The sequence below is a fragment of the Pleurodeles waltl genome, chromosome 11 (genome assembly GCF_031143425.1).
Source record: "Pleurodeles waltl isolate 20211129_DDA chromosome 11, aPleWal1.hap1.20221129, whole genome shotgun sequence".
NCBI classification, from domain to species: Eukaryota; Metazoa; Chordata; class Amphibia; order Caudata; family Salamandridae; genus Pleurodeles; species Pleurodeles waltl.
Window position 1 is genome coordinate 147679892 of NC_090450.1, and position 20051 is coordinate 147699942.

Below are 20051 nucleotides of genomic sequence, written 5' to 3' on the forward strand. Positions count from 1 at the left end.
ACTCTCTCTGGACAGGTCTCCTCGAACATGAAGTAGCACAAAAGGCCACATATGGCAGGACAAAATAAGGAATACCTCTATCTGCAGTAGGTGGCATAAGATCACACACCCAACAATTAGTGATGTTCACTACTAACTAGTGTTGATGCAGAAGCTGTACAAAAGAATTGCTTACGAATTCTGATCTTCTAACCTGCTCATGTTCAGGAAAAGGGTGAAAAGAGTGCAAAGAAACAATAGTAGGAAAAGACATAGGTTGGGAAGTGGGTGCAGAAGTCAATTGAGTAGAGAAAAACAATCCTACCCATAAATGACAACGTCATGTTTAAAAGACACTAGAAAACACGTTATTAAGAACATATAGACAACGGGAGAAAGTAGTGACCACTATGAAATAATAATTTTTCACAACCCTAACCAAAAAGCAAATCCTAAAATTATCTAGTAACATTTTTAGGGCTCCTCTGCATTTCAGTAATTTTTGTATGTTCAGGTGGAACAGTGGTGACTCATCAATGCTCTAAGGTGAAAAGGGGGTACTCTTTCCACAGAAAATGGACTTTATTCTGCTTTTACTAAACAGAATAGTACTTTAAAACAATGCCAGCAAAACAATCAGTCTCCTAACACCTAGTCTATACAATCACACGGAAACCTCTTGTGAAACCAACTATGCCCAGAGTCCGTTCAAAAAGCCTCTCTGGCAGGCTTCTATTGTCCATCAAATTTTCTTTTGTTGTTTTCTTTCGCATGGGCCTCTCAATTCAGGCCTCTTCGTGAGAAAAGTACTGCTTAGTTGGATTGCCCTCCTGGCAAACACCCACAGCTCACTCAAAAGTCTCAATGTCTTAAAGCAATGCACCAGTGTCTCTCCTCTGTGGCAGATACTACAAACAATGTGCTCTTCATTGATCAAGGGCACAAATCATCTCGTGCAGACCCAAGCACCATTAATTGGGAAATAGCTCAAGCTCAGCAGCACTTTCAGACTCCAACACTCATTATTTAGTGTCAGAGGACGCTCAAGCTGCTCTTTCATGGGCACCAAAATATAGTGCCTTTTTCCAAACTTGAAATCTCCGGTGTACTGCCCTTCTTCCGTTGGAGCAAAGAAAAGGGGGTGTGTGGCCAAAACTCAGGCCAAGGGGCTCAAGGGATTGCACACTGTCAGAGGTTACCAGCACATGACAGGTAGAGAAATGAAACATCAAAACAGCTCTGCCATCAACAACAGGAATCCTTCTCTTTAGCTCTTTTACACTGAAACTTTGGTTTTGTGATGTCCAACGCCGTCTGATGGAGCAAGTACGATACCATGCGCTGGCGATCGCTGTCCAGCTTTGCTACTTTCTGGGTGCTGAGACTGTAGGGCCAAGACATCCGTCTTTCATCTGTAGCTGTCACAGATGGGAATTAGGCTTAAATCAATGTCCTGCAGGTTATTATGACTTGATACCCGCAGAATCTAGTGACGTAGGAAGTGTGCCACAGCTGTTAGTTTCCTTCAATTTAGTACAAAAACAGTTCATGGTTTTTAACAAGGGGACTGCAAGCAGGTGGTCTGCAATCTTCAAAGGAGTAGCCATACACCATGGGCATAAAATACAAAGACAAAGGCAGAAGGGCAAAACATGGTCTCTAGCATCTTTAATTGGGTTCTCTCCATTATTCTCTGCCATCTATAGCTACATGAGAATTCTATCTGAATGGATTTCCTCACACAGTGGCATTGTCTAATGGGGTAAACACATATTTGCCTCAATGATTAAGTCTAGGTGTTCCTCCTTACCTTAGAACATCTCAAGAGAGAAATCACATGATACCGATTATCAGGGACATGTAGAAACCTTCCTTTAAAAACTGTGCATCAGGTGCACTATGCAAAACACAGGCTAATAGTCAAATGTGCAAACAAAAAGACAAGAACTAGAGGGTCCTGATATTTGCATGATTAGGACACATCTGATCCCACCAAAAATTAAAGTAGCAGGAACAGAAGGGAACCGAAAACCAAATTAAAATAGACATTGAAAATTCGTCATGTTCAAAAAGGTAAACATAAGATATCTCCTATTGAGATGGAAAACTTGTCTTACTATAATATTGAGTCAGTTAACCAGTCTATCGCTACCCTGACAGTCAGGCTGGAAAACATTGAAGCAGGCATATTCTTTGAAAACCAGTCTGGTCATACCAAAGGGAATTATACATAACATGGGGGTCCCTGGTACATCACTGCAGTCTGGAAATGTGAACCTGAACAATACATCAATAATAATAAAAGGGCTGACTGGTGAAAGGAATTCGAAAAAGAGAAATGGGACTAGGACATAGCTAAAATCTCAATAACTAAGCATGATGCGACATTGGTCAGGGGAAGTAACAAAAGAAAAAAAATCTATAGGAAGAACAAAAAAAATTATTTGGGTGATAGTCAGGCATGTGACACAACATCGAGAGTACGGGTGGTACACAAAGGCCAAAGTTACACAAATTTTAACTCTACCGTTGGCGACTACAACATATACGGTACTCCTAGCTAATGTTTCAGTTCCTTCTTCAGGAAAAAATGAAAACCTGGTTTTCTTTTAAGGAACGAAAGCCATATGCTACTTAGGAAACACAACATCATTAACTAATGTAATATAGAAATTAGGCCACCTTGAGTCACAGATCTATAATTTCATCCTTAGGTCCAATCAAGGATACATAAATGTAGGGCTGCCTGTTCCTTTAAGGGAAGGGGCAGTAACGTGACTAACTGCAGGTGACACACTTTGATCCTGTATATCTCTTTTTATTTTCCTTCAATACCATTATAGCCAAATAGACATTCACTGGTGAAGTGTTGTCTTTTATGTTCACAGCATGAAATATCATTATCTGTGGAATTTAGTAACCAGAACAAGTTCAACCAACTGTTGCGTAGCGATGGGCATCGTCATGACCATCCCCTCACAACACAGGGGAGCTTGTAATAGTATCAAAAGCAGCAACAAACATGCAAAAAACAAATAAAAAATAATAAAAACGCACAAAACGTCAAGCCATCAGATATACTTGCTGTGTATCAAGCACAAAAAGCATAGACAAAACAATAGCATGTGTGAATAAGCGGTGGCACACAACACCATGTCATGTACTTTATGCACTGTAAACCTGCAGCCCAAAACCCAATATTTGGGCCTGTTTAATTTGTCAGGTTTAAAATCCTTACCCTCCTTTTGACAGTAGATCACCAGGCAATGGAAATCTGCTGTCAAATATAACTTTACTGTTTCTCTTCTAACATACAGGACCAGCAAGAACAATTCATGATAGGACCAAATACATGAAAATAAATATCCATTACTTAACTGTTACCCTCTTGTCAGTTACTTCGCAACATCAAGCCACCTTAGTTTTACCTTTCTAAAAGTAAAAATTGTTACACTGACACTCCATATTAATTTGGCACCTACAATTTCCACTGTAAAAAAAAATCATCTCTATTTCCAGATTATTAAACTACATTTACTGTGAATAATTCACACACCTTAATAACACACATACCAGTTGTTAGAATAAATGCTTGTTGCAATCCCATGCAATGGTACATATTTCATCAACCTCGAATGAATGAACGTCTCAGTAGGCCCAGCTGAAGTTAGAACCTTCAACCTTGATAGTAAAACAAGCCTTTGTACTGGCACATTGACTCATTGAATCATAAGAAGGCACAACCTGCAAATATATATCAAACCTAAATGTATGCATTTACTGAAGCCTGAGACACTTTAAAAAGTACTCTGAATGAAAGAAAATGCAGTTTAAACAGTGCTTTTGCCCAAAATCGACTTTGATATTTTAGGCATTAAAAAAATCAATATCCTACAATTTTCTTGCATAATATGCATTACCAGAATGTCTATTACACAATCCATGAGTCAGCCATTGAAAATATTAACTTATACTTTATAGAAATGAGCTTGTTTGCTCCTGCGCCAAGGGAAAATTGCACATACAAATGTCATTTTAGTGGTGCAACATAACTTGAATTAAATTTTAATGTTAGGAGGTCATAGTATAGGTATTAAGCTTTATAAATATTAAAAAACGATTTTGAAAGGCACTTATTTTTTTTAATAATTTTTCCATAATTAATAATTTTCTTTAAAAAAAAATAAAAAACCAATTATTCTTTTTTTTTGTGATAATTCCACATATAAAAGCAAGCTGCATCCCTTGCCTATTATTTGGGATACATTAACTCACAAGCCTAAGCGCATAAGCCTAACTTGAAATGCGTCACATTTTTGCGCCACTTTCATTTAAAAGGAAGGTTATGCAAAATTCCACCCATGTTTAACTGGGAAAGTGCTGGCTGAATTGAAAATAGATAATTTCGTTTTTTTTTTGGGGGGGGGCCCTATTTATATCTATTGAATGTGTTTTCTAATTTATTAAGCATTTAACGGCAGTTTTGTATATGTGCACAATTGCTCATTCTATAAATTAAAGAGCAACATATAGCTATGTTAGCACATCACATGGTTCATTTCTGGATTTTTTCTAAGTTTCTACTTAATATTAATTAACCAACATTTTACTTAACAAACTGTAAACATCAAGAAGACCCACAAACACACATTGAGCTCATTTCAGATATAAACAGAAAACACTCAGTACACATAATACAGCGCGCTTTAGCCATTTTTCATAAATAGCGCTGTCGCAATTTACTTACAGAACCGTTTGCAGATCCTAGTTGTAAGTCATATTTACAAGAAGAAAAAAAAAACTTTTCTCAATTATTTCCAAGAATAGCGGACCCATACTTTATTAAACGTGATGGGGCCCACTCCGTGCTTCACATATAGTTCATAGGTTGGAGTTCCAATCGGAGGAACCGGACATGAGTCCTCCAACCGGGAGTCCCTTTTACAACCAAGACAAAACAAATTTCCAAGTCTGCTAAGACCAGGCATCTTCGCTCACTAGTCTAGCTTCAAACTTCAAAGGATTATCGTTTACGATAGTCTCGTGAATACACGAGTCCTTCGGCTTTGGTACTTGCAAGTTCCAAATCAAAGTGATCCCAAAGGGATACCAAACCAAATGTCCAATTAAGGACCAAACCAAGTGTCCAACTAAGGACCAAACCAAGTGTCCAACTAAGGACCAAACCAAGTGTCCAACTAAGGACTGGGAGATGCTCCACTTATACTTAACTGAAAATATCAATGACGTCACCAGAAGACTCGTCTTATCGTTTCGCTCTACCAAAAATCAAGGGTCCAAATCAGGGCGATAGCCAGGGCAGTCCTTCATAGCCGTCGGGAAGCGGGGAACATCGCAACAAAGACTTTCGGACCACGTCGACATGCAGGGGTCGATGAAGTGGCGGCCTTCCTCCAGAATTTTCACACGAAGCTCCCCACGGACCTCAGGCTTGGACCGGTACCGCTGGTATCGCCCCACGTTTGGGCGCCAACTGTGGTACTGGGTTTTTCAGAACCGGTACTGATCCGGTAACCCAGCGGTGCCAGGGTACACCCAAAGACCTCGGGTACTTTCCTGATTCAGACTACAGAAACTCAGAGTCTTCTAGGTGAAGTCAAAGATCGAATTTATTGGCTGCAACCAACTGACAAGTGTCCTAGAAGTACAACAGCACGATTTGTATGTTCTCAGGAGACTGTGTTTCAATGCAAAGTCAGGTTTCCTTATATACAGTTTTTTAAGCTTCAGGCAAACATTCTTGACATTTTGGTTGGTCCTTCACATGTTTTCACTACAAAGGAAAAAACAGTGTCATGATGAAACCTCATATTTCATGTCATCCAACCCATAATAAATTACCCGGCAAGGCCTAGTATTTTACATCAGATAAGTGTGGACCCCCAATAAAAACGGGCACCTCCCCCTCGTAAAGTAAGAAGAAGAAAAGAGCAGGTGCAGGTGTGAGCAAGATTAGGCAGGGTGTGTGAGCGATAATAAGGGTTTTATGGCATGGTGTGCCTTGATGCTATCTGATTCGGCCACTGGGAGAGGGACTGACCAAACAGGTTTGGCCTGAGGCAATGGTTCCAGCTTGCCCAGGTCAGAGAAAAGTCAATCAAGGTGTACGTGTCCTTGGAATCAAATCTGACTGTATTATAAGCCTATGTGAGGGCAACTTTTAAAATGGCTGCCGTGTATAAAATGGGAGCCACGAGTGCAGGACGAAAATGGCGATTTCGAGGTGAAAACGCTGCTGGAATTGAGCGAAAATGCTCATGCTTAGTGTACTAGTCATTATCGGTCTTTTGATACTAAAATCGTACTGCTGTGGCAAAGTAAATTACATGGGTCCAGAATTTTTAGAACCACAGCAATAACACGTGTTCTTCTATTCTATGTTCCCCCAAGTCTCCCAATAAAAATGGTACCTCACTTGTGTAGGTAGGCCTAGTGCCGGCAACAGAAAGTGCAAAATGGACACATCACATTTTTACATTTAAATCTAACGTGTTTTTTGCAAAGTGCCTAGCTGTGGATTTTGGCCTCTAGCTCAGCCGGCACCTATCAAAACCTACCAAACCTGTGTATTTTTGAAAACTAGACACCTAGCGGAATCCAGGATGGGGTGACTTGAGGGGCTGTCACCAGGTTCTGTTACCCAAAATAGTTTGCAAACCTCAAAATTTGTCAAAAAAACACCTTTTCCCACATTTCGATGATAGAAAGTTCTGGAATTCGTTCCACCCAGCATTTCCCCAAGTCTCCTGATAAAAATGTTACCTCACTTGTGTGGGTAGGCCTAGTGCCTGCGACAGGAAATGCCCCAAAACGCAACATGAACACATCACATTTGCCCCCAAAAAACAGACCTGTTTTTTGCAAAGTGCCTATTTGTGGCTTTTGGCCTCTAGCTCAGCCCGCACCTAGGGAAACCTACCAAACCTGTGCATTTTTTAAAACTAGACACCTAGGGAAATCCAATATGGTGTGACTTGTGGGGCTCTCACCAGGTTATGTTCGCAGACTCCTTTGCAAACCTCAAAATTTGGCAAACAAAAACACTTTTTCCAAAGTTTTCGGTGACAGAAAGTTCTGGAATCTGAGAGGAGCCACAAATTTCCTTCGACCCAGTGTTTCCCCAAGACTACTGATAAAAATGGTACCTCACTTGTGTGGGTAGGCCTAGTGCCCTCAACAGGAATTGCCCCAAAACACAACAAGGACACATCACATTTTCCCAAAGAAAACAGATCAAATTTTTTGCAAAGTGCCTAGCTGTAGATTTTGGCCTCTAGCTCAGCCTGCACCTAGGAAACCCTACCAAACCTGTGCATTTTTTAAAACTAGACACCTAGGGGAATCCAAGATGGGGTAACTTGTGGGGTTCTCACCAGGTTCTGTTACCCAGAATTCTTTGCAAACCTAAAATGTTGGCTAAAAAAAACACTTTTTCCTCACTTTTCGGGGATAGAAAGTTCTGGAATCTGAGAGGAGCCACAAATTTCCTTCTAACATTCATACCCCCAAGTCTCCCAATAAAACCGGTACCTCACTTGTGTGGGTAGGCCTAGTGCCGGAGACAGGATATGCCCCAAAACACGATGTGGACACATCATATTTTCCCAAAGACAACTGACCTGTTTTTTGCAAAGTGCCTAGCTGTGGATTTTGGCCTCTAGCTCAGCCGGCACCTAGGAAAACCTAGCAAACCTGGCCATTTATGAAAACTAAACACCTAGGGGAACCCAGGATGAGGTTACTTGTGGTGCTCTCACCAGGTTCTGCTACCCAGAATCCTTGCAAACCTCAAAATATGTCAAAAAAACACTTTTTCCTCACATTTCGGTGCTGCAAGTTCTGGAATCTGAGGGGAGCCACAAACTTCCATCTACTCAAAGTTCCCCTGGGTCTCCCGATAAAAATGGTACCTCACTTGTGTGGGTAGGCCTAGTGACCGTGAAAGAAAATGCCCCAAAACACTATGTGGACACATCAAAATTATCAAATACAAAACTTCCTGTTTTTGCAGCGGTGGGGGGGGGGGGGCACCTGCATTTTTGGTCCTGGGCTCAGCAGCCATATAGGGAAACCTACCAAACCCAAACATTTCTGAAAATTAGACACCTGAGGGAGTCCAGGGAGGTGTGACTTGCGTGGATTCCCCAGTGTTTTCTTGCCCAGAATCCTCAGCAAACCTCAAATTTAACTAAAAAAATTCATTTTTCCAACATTTCTGAGTGGGATCACTGTACCAGTACAAATGTCCTACTACCCAACGTTCCCTTCAGTCCCACTGTAAAAATGATACCTCACTTGTGTAGGTGAGCCAAGTGCCTGTGACAGGGAAGAGCCAAAAACATGTAAAAAATGAAGGGGAACCAAAGCGGGTCCAAAACGGCAGTTTGAAAAAAAAACAAAAAACATTTTTAGGTTGACAATTAGGGCAGAATTTGTATCGTTTTAGATGCTACAATGCTGGGAGGTAGGAATTTTGTGGATTCCTGCAAATTCCAGAAGGTTCATCACAGAAATGTGGGACAAATGTGTGATTTCCAGCAAAGCTGGAGGTCTGCAGGGCATTGTGGGTAAGAAACTGGTGCAGTTTGCATGTGAAGCACACCACCCAGGACTCACCCAGATGTTCAGTTTTCAGATGTGTCTAGGTCTTGGAGATTTTTCTACATGGCAGCTTCCCAAAGTCCGAAAAATGCAGCCCTTACCATTTCAAGTGGGACGATTTTGAGAGTTAGACAAGCTCTCATGGCCCAAATGTAATACCAAAACCCAAAATAATCCAATGTCCTCTTACTTGCCATGGGATAAGATGTTTTAGTGTGCAGGGGACAGCTGAAAGACTGTTATCCCCTTCAATTGGGGTGGGAGCATAACCATGCCCATACTGGTTGGTAGCCACCACCCGCTATGTTTTTTTTAAAAAATCGCTGGCATCTGGTAGGCTTTCTGCCTCCCTGGTGAGTGGATCTGCAGTAATTGCCCCATCTGCCCACTGGTGGGCAGAACAACTTTGTCCCCATTTAATTGGGGTGGGGTATGGCCATACCCCACCCTCTTTATTTGAAAAAAATCTTGACTGGTGACTGGTGGGCATTCTGCCGCCCTTGGGGGCAGATGAGCCTTACAAAAATAGGCCCTATCTGCCCCCAAAGGGGGCAGAAATGGCATAAAATAAATTTTCACCCCCAAGGGAGCGACTCAGTCCCCTTGCATGAAATTGGCGCAAAAAAAAATCCCTGGTGTCTAATGGTTTCTGCCCCCCTTGGAGGAAGACTGAGGTAGGAAAAATAGGCTTGTCTGCCCCCGAGGTGGGCAGAAATGGACTAAAATAAAATTGCCACCCAAGGGAGCGGCCCAAGGGTTCACTCCCCAGCTTTAAAAAAAAAAAAAAACATGGTCCCTAGTGGTTTCTCTTGGGGGCAGATCAGCCTAATTAAAATAGGTCAATCTGCCCCGAAGGGGGGGCAGAAATGCCCTACAATAAATTTGTCCCTGAAGGGAGCAACCCTTACCTAAGGGGTCGTTCCTCTTTTTTTTTATTTTTCACAAAATAAAAAGAAATGCCAAGTGTGTAGTGGTTTCTGCCCCCCTCGTGGGCTGATGGCCTAATACAAATAGGCCGATCTGGCCCAAGGGGGGCAGAAATGGCCTAAAAACAATTTCCACCCCAGGGGAGTGACCCTTGCCTAAGGGGTCGCTCCACTTATAAATGTAAACAACTACAAAAAATCCCTGGTGTCTAGTGGCTTCTGCCCCTCCTGGCGGCAGACCGGCCTAATTAATATAGGTCGATTTGCCCTCAGGGGGGGCAGAGTAAGGCCTAATCAAATAATTGCCCCCTGGGGAGCAACCCTAGCCTAAGCGGTTGCCCCCCTTATGAATGTAAACAAAAAAAAGCCTGGTGACCAGTGGCTTCTGTCCCCCCTGGGGGCAGATCGGCCTAATTAATTTAGGCCAATCTGCCCCAGGAGGGACAGAAAAGGCCTAATTACAAAATTGCCCTCTGAGGAGCAACCCATGCCAAAGGGGTTGCTCCCCTTATAAAATTAGACAAACAAAACAAAAAACCCTGGTGTATAGTGGCATTCCTGCAGCACGATCTCTATGTGATCGTGCTGCAGGAATGCTCAGAGAGGTATGAAAAGGGAAGGAAAAGCCTTCCCTTCCCTTTTCATACCTCCCTGACCTCCCCTGCCCCTGTACCGAGGAGAAACTAATCTGTTTCTCCTCGGTCATGCTGGAAGCTGAGCTTCAAGTGCAATGGGAGGCGACCTCTGATGAGGTCAGCGCACGATCGCATGTTGATGTCATCAGACATCACTGTGGGGAGTGCAGGGTCGAGGGTAGAAGGGGAAGAGATTCCCGTTCCATCACTGCCCTGGGGGGGGGGAGGCTCACGGGGAGCGCTAGTGCTCCTGCCATAAGCCGGGTGCAGGACAAGCTGGTCTCATCCTCGGCATATGACAACCATGGCCGAGACCAGCTCGTATCAGGCACCCGTGGGGTTAACATCATTTTTCCTTACAGCATTGCGCAGCTGTTAGCCCCTTTTGTTATGCTATCCATTCCTTAACACCATCCTACATCATTTCATAAATATGGCACTAGGATGGCACTAAGGAATGTCACTAGCTTGCATTAATACAATTGATGCACAACTGCGCTAGAGTAGTTGTGCGTCATTTTTCATTAATATGTCCCTCAGTGTGCCTCTGGGCTCTGCACCATGTCACGCTATTTTAATGATTTATTTGGCTTTGTTTTAAACACTTATCAGATACTACAATGTTTGTGTCCCATGTGTGCACCGTATGACATGCAAGTTCCGATGAGACTCTAAAGGCCACTTAAGATAACATCTTTAAGTTACATGATGATGTGACTGCTGTTATCACTGGGATGACAGACAATTGTCTGCTTCTCAGCTCGGTCACAACTGAGGTTTTGAGACTCAGTTAACCTTCCTAAGTTTTTCCCTATACCATGGCCCCCTTTCTTGGCACTCTTTCTGATATGTCTCCAATGCCTGGAAATTAGGTATTGTATGCAATTATGCCTATTTGTTAATTGGGCTAGTAAAACTGCTTCTATATGTTTTCCACTCTTCAATTTCCTTTGAAAGATTCAAACTTTTCTGAATTTTGGAGGCAAAAACGTCCCGTTTAAGCTACCAGCTATTCGCAACAATTACCTTCAAATCAGTCAAAAATTCACACACCCCTCTTCTTCTTGTGCTTTAACAATGTTGCTCTGCCATGAACAGATCAGACCTATTGTATCTGACATGACTTTCCCTAATGCACCATTCAGGTCAGAAGCCTTCAACATTGGCTTAGCTCCATAAACAATTCAGGTATACTGTACTGAGCATAATCTTTTCCATAAGAGAACCTTCTGGCATACGCTCACAAAATTACAATTATGTATAATAACAAGCATTTTCAATGCAACGGGTCTCGCATTTGTTTGAGTTAGAGCTATTAGTGGTGGAAAGCAAACAAAACCGCAGTGCGATAGCGCTATGTAAAATAAACAGATAAAGTAGTCCGGGCTCCAGGCTAAAAACATCGAGTTTCGTGTGTTTTGGGTACTTTACCGGTGCTGTGTAGATGGGCTAAACACCGGAAAAGGCATGACGTATGCATGCCTTTCACAAATGAAAGCAAGCGGATTTTAAAAGGCAAGCCCACTAACCAATGTAAGTGACTGACGTGGCATGGGCGTGGTTTCAAGCACAAAGATAGATGACAGAATGGACGGAGCACTTTGTGCTCGCCCATAGAAATGACAGTTAGCAAAGAAGTACACAACTCCCCCTAAAACGACCTCGCAAGGATAAAGTGCAAATCGCATACTGTCGGGGTTTATTGGTGGGGGTAAGCAGTACTTGCCCCTCTTGCCTTCAACTGCAATATGCAATACTGTAGAAATATACAAAAAAATCTAAAAGCTTTAGCACCATGCAATAACAATCCATCATTAAAGGCCTCATTCCTTTTACATATGCTGTTCACAATGAGGAAGTTAGGCTTTCTGCCTTTGTTCTCACTTTTTATTATAATAAATAGATCACACCCATTGCATCATATATATATGCCATCATGGACTTGTCACCGTAACTAACTCGCATATTAACCAGAAACTTTCCAACAAAACAAAAGCTGAAATCTAAGCACTCTTTACAGTGAAAATGTAAGCTTGACATACGAAGATCGCCGTGTAGGCAGAGCCTACCCCTTCTTTTAATGGTGCGTTTTAAGGCTCCTTGTCTGTTCATCACATTAGGTCTAGCGACAGCAGCTTTGCCAAGCCATGCTTAAAAACAGGCTGAGACACCTATGTTTGTTTACCTTGCTTATTTAACATGCACATTATTTTGGCCCTGTCGTGCCTCTAGCAGTTAGCTAGCTCAAAGGCTTCTGTACAATCGCACACCAGAGAGGATCAGGTGATGCATATTTATGTTAACCCGTGTTTATGCATCAACAGATCAATGTTTACCTTACAGATTAACTATAGCCAAGGAGAAGTCTGAGATCATTTTTCCGCATACCTTTTTCTACACGTAATAAATAATTGGTTTCTGGAACTTACCTCGTTTAACCTGGTCATAGCGAAGTCTAACCCCTGTGGCACCGCCCACTGGGCCCTGCGTCCTACGCCAAGTGATAACGCATCCCTCCTGTTACTCATAACCACAGTCGTTTAATCCTCTCTTGTGCCCCTCAGCACAGTTGACTTTGCTGCACATCATTATGTGCTGTACCGAGCTTCCTAGTTTATTAGGCACTTTCCTCGGTTGTAAACAACATGCATATGAGTCATAAAACAACACCTCCTCAACATGAGCCAGAGTGTCACCTTTGTCCAGTGGTAATGTACCGGATAAAAACAACTTATGGTAAACGTAGACTAAGAAACTATTTCCACATTTAAAACGTAACCATTGTGTTATATGCACGCTGACGGCATAGTTAGAGGATGTATTATCTCCCAGATTGAAGCCAGAATGCAGATGAAAATAAAATGAAGTAAAAAATACCCTTTCTTGGAAGGATGTCATGATGAACACAAGGACAAAGAGAAGTCGAAGACCGTCTCATGAGCCGTGTGCGATTGCATCCGCACGTGCACTGTTTCAGCTCTACCAAAATTTGCCATAGTTTCTAGATTGTGCATTAGCCCCTTTCTCATAATGAATTCAGTACAAAATATCCTCCTGAACAGAAACGGAAGTTGACTTTCGGGTATCCCTGAGTCATGCTCGACATCAGAGAACAGTTCATCTTTTTTTGCGAGGCAGACCCCTCTTCTCGGATAGTGAAATGAAACATGAACGTAGCACTGAATATTTTAGATCACATTTCAGGAAAGAGGAACGCAGTTCCCACGTCTGTCTACCCCAAAGCATACTATCACGTGGTACTTTTTGCTTTTATGTTCCTGATGAAGGCCATGTCCAGCCGTTCACTAAAGCTACTTTTCGACGTAATAACTGCAATCATAAAATAAAGACTAGAAACCTTTCCAGAGCTATTTAATAAGTGGTTGGATCTGATACAATAACAGCACCTTACTCAACTATTCCAATTTCCAAGACCGAAACTCCCTTGGAATTCTGTTTGACCAAGCTCCCATTTAAAGCTTGATGAGACTGGATTTGTTTCTGGCCTACAACCAAGGAAGCCGAGGTGGGCTCAGTAGTCCCTCTTCAGTGGCAGGCAGTACACAGACTACCAAAGAGAGACCTGAACCTATGGAAGGGGTCGTTAGAAGAAACATTAGATTAAATATGCATTAGACCAACCTGAGAGGCAAGATACGGCCAAAGTGCATTTCAGCAGGTCCTCAAAACCCTTGTAAAAAAGAAACCATATGAGGAACACCAAACTAAGGCCAAGATTTATGAAAAAGTTGTGCTGCACCTAGTGCAGGGCCACTTTTGTTGCGTCCCTTAGCTCCCCCTAGCGCCACTATGTGTGCATCGTATTTAAAATACGGCGCACCATGGTGGTAGTAAGGGGGACTAACGTCATAATCTTTGATGCTAGTCCGGTGCTTTGGAGGACTAACGTCAAAAATGTTGATGCCAATCCTGCAAAGCACCCAGAGGCCCATTGAACACAATGGGAGCCTCTTTTTAGTGCCTGCACTTAGGAGGAATTAAAAAATGGCAATAAAAATGGCGAAAAGGAATTTAATTGATTCCTTTACACCATTTTTATGACCCACCTAGCGCCGGAAGGCCACCCTTGCATACATTATGCCTGGCACAGGTATAATGTGGAGCAATGAGTTACAAAGTGGCGCAATGCAAGCATTGTGCCATTTTTTAAATATGACACAGCGTTTTTGCCCTTCCAAAGCCAAATTGGCATTAAAAAATGACACTAATGTGGCTTTGGAATGGCGCTAGGCCACCATTCATCTGTGCCTACATTTTCTGTGTTTAAACATGCTAGCTTGGCTTTCGCAAGCTACAAAGTGGGTCGTATGCAGATTTACTTCTCAGGTGCTTTCCCATTAACTGATTAATTTGAGCTTATGGTTGCCAGTGGGGGCCACCAGCACTTAGTTCTGGGGACTGGCACTTATTTTCCCACATCAGGAATGTACGAAGGTCAAAAGGAAACGCATACAGAGAAGGGCTGAAAAGAATTCACAAACGGTGAAAGCAGGAGCCTGCAAGAGTGAGATATAAAGGAAGGGGCTGTCTGGTGGTGAGTTAAAGAGTCATGAGGTGGACTTAAGACTACCTGCCTTGGTGTTTGGTGCACCAACATTTAATTGCACTGGACATAGGCTTCTGAGCTGAGCTGCACACATCAGGGCTCTTTGTTTTAAAAATGAATAACTGGGAGCATTACAATATCTTGCTGGGGGCTAAGGTTTTGTTACACCACTGGGATGAAAAAGAACCTACAAGAGTGAGATAAAGGAGCAGGGTAGTAGATGAAGGAGGCAAGAGATGGAATCAAGAACAGTGGGTGTTCTGCAACCCTGACATTTGGTATTGGCACCAGCAAGTCTCTGAGACTGCCTGAGCTAGCACAGCTGTGCAAAATGATATCTCTTATGCAGCAGATCCTCCATAAAATTGGCACACACCACTCACAACATCCATAACACGAGCTAAATAAGCATTTCTCAGTAATAAATAAAATATGTTTGGCAAGCCTTCTCCATACACTTAATCAAAATACGAACAATTCTGAAACTTCCAATCTGTAGCCCTTTTGTCTGCCACTGACAGAGTGATTAGTCCAAGATAACAAGAAAGCAAACATTAGGCAAAAACATCAAAGGAACTCTTCATCAATTAAAACTCAGCAAAACACATAAAAAGCCTCCTCCAAAACATTAATCAAAATACGAACAGCTGTGAAAAGTCCAATCTGTAGATATTTTGAGGTAATCACTCAGCCCTCATTACCAGTGGTCTATTAATTCTGATGGGGCTGGTAACAGTAGTTATGAGAACTGGGGAACACTGGAGATCTGTTTGTTTTGCATGAAGATTCAGACAACATTTTCATGTGAAAATCGGTGGACAACTGCTGAATTACTGGTGGAATCGGATTATGAATAGTAGATTGTCCTGGTAAGTTTTCATTTCTAAGGTTCACACTTGTAACCCCCCACGCCCAGTGAGTTCACTGTACCAAGCTTACCGTTATCCCGGGTATTGGTTACTCGAGGAGCTAAAGTTACTTGGAAGATTAATGGGCCACTTGCAATTAGGACCTTAGAATATCATCTGAGTTTTGTCCTTTGATTAATTTGCCCCACTTTAGCCTCAAATGCAAGGCCTTCATTAATACTTTGTTAAAGTATTGCATCTTGTAAATACCCATTTAATGTGGTTCACCATGAAACAGATTGCGATAAACGTGGGCAGTCATGGAGCTTATGCTGTAAATGGAGCGTAGCATTAAGATATGGTGCTTACTGCACCAGAACTTGCATGTCTTGTTACTATGCCAGACATTTTTTACTAGGTGAGCCTCAGCAGTGTTGCCCTGACTATATGTATCAGGTGACAATTCAACTGTCTGTAAAATTTTATGGGGCACATTGAAATCGAACCTTTGAATTTTTGAATTCGATTAAATCTAGCACGAGGATCTGGCCTGTCACAGCTGAATATTTTTTCACTGCAACAGGCACTGCCAAAATCTTTATCCGCAAATCCAGCCCCAGAACCACAGAAACCAAGATCGCCATCAATTCCACACCATTGTAAAGTTCACCATTAGCTCCAATACCAGACCATTAGTACTTCCACCACAATCACCACAGCTAATAGAACTAATACCAATGTGAAAAGGCCACCACCAGTACCACCACTGCCAATAATTGCTACTCAAATATCACCACCAATACCACCTATATTAATACAAATGCTACCAATATCATAACCACATCAGTAGCACTCCAGCCAATGCTACCACCAATGCCACACTAGCACTATTATGACCACTAATAGAAGCACAGCCACCAATACCACCACCAATATTGCCCGTGAGAAAAGGCCTCTTTTGTTATGGTTTCCCTCCACTTTTTGTCTGTCATTTAATTGGTCTCAAAGTTGTTAGTACCCAGGGCCCCTGCTAACCAGGTTCCCTGGCCAGATCTCTTTCCCAAAACCATTGTGATGCATTGGCACAATTGGCAACACCTTTAGTTGCCACTATAAGTCCTTAGTAAATGGTAATTAGGTGCCCAGCGCATGGGGTATCAAGGGCAGGCCCATGAGGGCAGCAGCACAGATTGCTCACCATTTAGGGCTATGTATCCAGAAGCACCCAGCACTGGTATTGCAGGCTGAGTGCTCAAATGGAATCCTAAAAAGCAAACTCAACATGGCACACACCCTGTGTGCCCTGTCCACTATACACTGCATGTAATATAGGTAAGTTACCCCTCAGGCAGGCCTTCCAGCCCTAAAGCAGGGTGCACTATACTGTATGTGTGGGCATAGATGCATGAGCAATATGCCCCTACTGTATCTCCTTGTCAAACCTAGGACATAGTAAGTGAACAGAGCAGCCACTTTAATGCAATTGCTGGACGCTGGTCAGTACGAGTTTCCCAGCTCCATGATGGCCACTCTAAAACCTGGGTTGTTTGGTATCAAACAACCATGTATTAGATTTATTACAAAAAGTACCCAGGAGTCATTTTAGAGGTGCCCCCAGCGAAAGCTAACTACCCTGGCTGATTGCTGGCCAGTCACAACCTGCCTGAGACCACCAGACAAGATTCTGGAACCATGGGTAAGAAATCCTGCTCTCTGGGTCCCAGAACAAAGCTCTTCCTGGGCAGAGTTGCAAACACCCCCTGCCCCAGGAAGGTGCACTGCCCTACTAGCAAACTTCAAAGGGCTTGCCACCCTTGAAACTCAACTCCCAAGCCTGATGCTGGCAGCAGATGTCCGCCCCCTGTTGCGAAACCCCAGTTTTGGTGGGAGAAACTGCAAGAAAACACAAAAAGGACAGGAGAAGTGGTCAGCCCCATCTTGCACTACACCTAAGGGGTTGCATGCGAGGTGACCCCTCTATTTAATCTTCCTCCATCTTGCATGGAAGGAAAATAGCCAACCAGGTGTAGGGAAGTGACCTTTGCCCACAAGAAGTGGTCACATAGTGGGTGTAGCAACCCTAACATAGATGACCCTTTGGTAACAACTGGCTACTCCCCTAAACGCTCACTAATTACAGGCCCAGATTTACAAGAATCTGGTACATCAATACTGATGTACCAAATGTCTTGCGCCACCACCACCTAACCAAACCATGGGTGTGCTGTATTTACAATACGTGAACAATGGCGCACATTAGGCCAATAGCATCAACATTTTTTATGCTATTGTGGAGTGTTGCTGCACTAGTGCCACAAATGTTGAAGCTAGCAGAGCAAAGTGAAAGGAGGCCCATTGACTTCAAAGGGTGCGTCCTTTTAACACCTGCTTTGAGCGAGTGTTAAAAATGGTGCCAAAAATGTTGCAATGAAATTTAATTGTGCCATTTTGCGGGCCTCCTTACGCCAGAACGCCCCCTTGCATACATTATGCCTGGCGCACGCATAATGTGCCACAAGGGGTCGCAAAATGGCACAATGAATGCATTGCTCCACTTTATAAATATGGAGCGCCAATTTTTACTTCGGTGAGCCACATTAGCGTATAAAAAAGTGACACTAATGTGGCACAAGATGGCACTAGTGCCTTGTAAATCTGGCCCTCAGAATTTAATGGGCATCCTTAGACCATATAATCACATTCCAAGGACAAAAGAGGACCAGCACAAAGAAGACCCAAGGCTCGAGAATTGAAGTCCTGCTGCATGGAGAAAAGGCTCCAAACCCTGCCTTCTGCATCCTGGACTCGACAACTGCCCTTAAGCGGTTGTATGGATGCTGGACAGAGTCTACAAACCTCCAGAGGACGTCAACAGATCGAAAATTGCTGACGATCTCCCTCCAGAGTGAAGGAATTACTCCCCTACATCCAAAGACCCAGTGGAGGCCACTTCACTGACCAGCTGCTAACCAAGGAACCGGACACTGCAGCTGGAACAAACTCCACCCAATTGACCGTAAGGACAAACCCTGTAGGTGTGCCAAGTATGGTAGCACTGCACCCTCCAGCAGTCTAACCGCACCATTGCCCAGGTAGTGGTCACCTAACGTCATGCAACCAGAAAGATCCGGAGGAAGTCCCATTTGAGGGACTTCAGAAACCATAAGGATCTCTCACCAGAGTGCCCCTGCTGACCTGCAAGCAACCCTCAAATTGACCTACCTCCTGCTTCCAAGGGCACCTTTGCCCACAGCTCCTAACTCACAAATTCACTGTGCACTCAGCCACTATGTGCCCTGAACCAAAGATCCAGCTGTGCCCTAGGGGTCCCCCACCCTTTGTGACCTCATCGCTCCAAGGGGACCCACCAGACTTATCTTTCAGTCCACTTGTGCAGTGCTTTTCCAAAGAACACCCACAGTGGCATGGCATCAGCTCTAACGGCTTTCTGCAGCGGCTCCCGCCGAAACCGGGAACTGCCCAAACTTCTCCAGCTGGTCTATAGTGCCCACCGACGACCTCGGTTTACCCGCAAAAGGAGATATTGGTAAAAGCATTGCCTGTATTTCTCCATTGATCCCTATGGTGCGCAATTACGCACAAAAATACTATTTTTGTTGAAACTTCAAAAATTCATAATTTAAAAAGTACTTACCCAGTTTTGCTGATCTTGGTCTTAAAAATCTATAAAAATCTGAAGTATTTTTGTAAATTGGTCTCGAATTATTCTTTTGAGTGTGTTTTTTGCTTTATTGATACTGTGAGTACAACAAGTGCTTAGCACTTCTACAAGTTTAGCGTAACTGCTTGACCAAGTTACCATACAAATTAGAGAATTAGGTGGTCTAGTTTTGACCTCTGTAAACCAACGTGTGGTTGCCTGGACCCTCTGCACTGTGTGCCTAGCTTTGCACAATACATACAGGGCCAGCCTCCTACATTGCCATTAATCCCACCATCAATAACACCACATCAATATCACATTCACTACTGTACAAAATACCACCACAAATATGATAACAATCAAGAACACCACCAATAAGACAAATATTAACTCCTGCAATATTGACACTAATGCCATCTGTAACAATATCACTAATACTACTAATAACAACAACGCCAAGTAACTGTCTCTAATATCATGACCACCAGCACTAATGCCACACTACCACCATATGGATGCCACCAATTCCGCCACTAACATCACCAATACCACACCACAACTAATTCCACCACCAATATCACACTCCACCGTTACTGCTAATACATCAAACATTAATATAGGAAGCTGGCTCTCTATGTAGTGAACTAAAATGAAAGACACTGTACAGAGAGTCCAGTGGCTCCACAAAGGTTTGCAGAGGCAAAATTGATAGGTCTAGTGCTATTTTTGTGGTAGTATGGATGAGCAGTTAGGCTTATCAAGGAGTCCTATTAAGCATTTGTTGTTCTCACAGAGGCAATAAATGAAACA